Source organism: Corvus kubaryi, unplaced genomic scaffold (assembly GCF_017639235.1).
Source record: "Corvus kubaryi isolate FWS band 111438036 unplaced genomic scaffold, C.kubaryi_AGA036_p1.0 37237, whole genome shotgun sequence".
In the NCBI taxonomy this organism is placed as follows: Eukaryota; Metazoa; Chordata; class Aves; order Passeriformes; family Corvidae; genus Corvus; species Corvus kubaryi.
This window is the reverse complement of record NW_024581068.1, coordinates 280874-284047: the sequence shown is the minus strand read 5'-3', so window position 1 is coordinate 284047 and position 3174 is coordinate 280874. Positions and strand designations below refer to the sequence as shown.

Here is a 3174-nt window from a genome sequence, read left to right as displayed (position 1 = left end):
GATGGGATCCATAGGATGGGATCCATAGAGTGGGATGGGATCCATAGAATGGGATGGGATCTGTGGGATAAGATGGGATCCATGGGATGGGATTGATGGGATGGGATCGATGGGATCGATGGGATGGGATCTGTGGGATGGGATCCGTGGGATGGGATCCATGGGATGGGATCCATGGGATGGGATCTGTGGGATCCATGGGATGGGATCTGTGGGATGGGATCCATAGGATGGGATGGATGGGATTGATGGGATGGGATAGGATGGGATCAATGGGATGGGATCCATAGGATGGGATGGGATCCATGGGATAGGATGGGATTGATGGGATGGGATCTGTGGGATAGGATGGGACCCATGGGATGGGATTGATAGGATGGGATCCATGGGATTGATGGGATGGGATTGATGGGATCAATGGGATCTATGGGATGGGATGGGATCCATGGGATGGGATGGGATGGGAATGGGATCAATGGAATGGGAATAGGATCAATGGGATGGGATCCATGGAATGGGATCAATGGGATCCATGGGATGGGAATGGGATCAGTGGGATGGGATGGGATGGGATGGAATCCATGGAATGGGATACAATGGAATGGGATCAATGGGATGGGATCAATGGGATCCATGGGATGGGAATGGGATCAGTGGGATGAGAATGGGATCAGTGGGATCTGTGGGATGGGAATGGGGTCAGTGGGATGGGAATGGGATTGATGGGATGGGATCAATGGGATCCATGGGATGGGATGGGATCCATGGGATGGGATCGGATCCATGGAATGGGATCAATGGAATGGCCCATTCCAGGATCCTATTCCAGGTTTATGAGCCCCCCAATTCCCCCCAAACCCAGCTAAATCCGAACTTTCCTGCCCTTGGGAGCCACCCAAGCACTCCTACTCCATCCCAGTTCCACCTTTACCACCCAGGGAATTCCAAACGCTCTCCTCTTCCCGTAGGAAAAGTGGGGGAAATGGGGATTTGATTTGGATGGGATTTACACCCGAGGGATCCCGGGGGGGCTTTAATTCCGTGGGAATTAAAGCCATGGGATCAGGGCCTGGGATCAGTGACTCCTTCCCGAGCCATTCCTGTCTCCATCCCCGGTCCCGCCTTCCCGAGCCCAGCTGGGAAATCCACGCTCCGATCCCGCTCCCCGCTGGGTTCCCAGCAGCTTCCTGGGCTTTTGGTGGCGTTTCCGTGACGCTGGAATTTTTTTTGGGAATTCACAAAGCTGCTTCGCTCCTCCGGCCCCAATCCCTGCCTTTCCTTCACTTCCCCGATGCTCCCGAATATTCCAGATTCTGGGATTCCACAACACCAGGAGCAGATCAAAGCCCTGCCCTGCCAAGCCCAGATGTCCTTTAAGCCAGGCTTAAAGAAAAGCCCGGCCTGGTGCCCTGTGTTAATCATTAATTAATTAATTAACTGCTAAAATTTGTCCTCTCTGGAGGGTTCTTCCTGCAAAAATCACCTCCTGGGAAAAGCAGGGAATGGGAATGAGCTGGAAAATATTCCCGATATCCAGCCTGGGATTTCAGTTTCCCGAGCGGATTTTTCTGCTAAAAACGTGGGATTTGGGGGTGGGGATGGCTGCAGGACTGGGAATTTCGGGAGCTGTGGTGAGGGAGGGAAGTTTGGAGATCCCAGATTTTCCCCATGGAGCTTGTTCCTGGCAACTTCATGGATTTCAGGGCACCTGGGATAATTGGATAACCCAGCCGAACTGGAAAAAAAAGGGAAAATCGATATTAACAAAAATACAGATAATAAATAACGGCGATCCCGGTGGGATTCCTGCTGGAGTCCGGAGAGGGAATTTTTAACAAGCAGCTTTATCTGGGAATTGCAGGAGCTTATTCCCACTCCAAATTCCAGCTGCTTCAAAAAGAAGCTCTGCAGAAAAAGGGGGAATTTTTTTTCCGGTCCCACATCCCAAATTCTCCCGGATTTGCTCCCTTGGAAGGATTTTGGCTGGATTCACTCCGAGTTTTGGGATCAGAGAGGAGATTTTCCCCCGTTCTGCCCCCTGGGCTGCATTCCTGGGTATTTATCCTCATGGGAATTTCCTCCTCCATCCGTTTGCGGGAGGCTGGGGATTCCCAGTGAGAGAGGGAACGCCAGCGTTATCCTGGGATGCTCCATGGAAATCCCGACTTAGGGAAGGCCAGAGTTGGGATTTTATTCTGAGTGCGGCTGGAAATCAGCGTGGGCACCGCTGCTTTTCCCGGAAAATCGGGAAAAAATGGATTTCTTGCCTGTTTTCCAAGAGAACCCATTCCAAGGGGGAGCCGGGAGCCAGGAAGGGACATCGGAAGTGCTCTGGCACTGACGCATCCCGAACAAAGGACGGGGCAGGAATTCGGGAGCGAGGGAGCTGCTGGGCCCTGAATTCTTCAGGATTTTGTTGAGCTGCTCCGGTGCCAGCCCCAATCCCGAATTTCCTGCGATTGTTGGGAGTGTTCGGAACAACTTCCCGTTGTTTTTGTTTCGTGCCCAGGCTGGAGCAGCTCCAGGGAAGGAGGGGATGGAGGAACTTCCAGCGAAAATCCTGCACAAATCCACGACGGATCCCGCAAAAAAAACCCCCCACTGGGGGAATTCCCGGAGAAGCTGTGGATTCCCCTGGATCCCTGGAAGTGTCCCAGGCCAGGCCGGACAGGGCTTGGAGCATCCTGAGATGGTGGGAGGTGGCATTGGATGGGATTTGAGGTCCCTTTCCACCCATTCCAGGATTCCCAGATTTTATGGATCAAACCACAATCCCCACTTGCTCCGTGGTGGCTTTTCCAAGTTTTTCCAAGGCCATTCCATATCCTCTGGCAGAGATGTCTCAGGAACTGCCTGTGGGGAGCGGGGATGCAGAGGATTGGGGGAGAATCCCGCTCATCCCAGCCCTCGCTCCGGATCCCATCACTCTGCCGGACTTTGGGAACGTGAGGCTCATTCCATGCTGTCTCCCTGAGTTTTGGTGGAAATCGGGAATTCCAGCCCCATCCCAGCTGTGGCTGAAACCCCAACCCGGCCCTGCCGCTCCCGATCCCGGCTCCGGCTCTCCCTGTTCACAATCCCATTCCCATCTCTCCTGGTTCCCAATCCCAAATTTCTGCTCTCCCTGTTCCCAATCCCATTCCCAGCTCTCCCCATTCCCAATCCTATTCCCAG

General features: G+C 53.4%; 1 protein-coding gene across 1 annotated transcript in view; it reads right to left on the bottom strand.

Annotated features, from left to right (window-relative positions):
• The window catches only part of TACR1 (tachykinin receptor 1), a 15905-nt gene that overhangs the window by 10094 nt on the left and 2637 nt on the right, over window positions 1–3174 (bottom strand). The window lies entirely within an intron of this gene.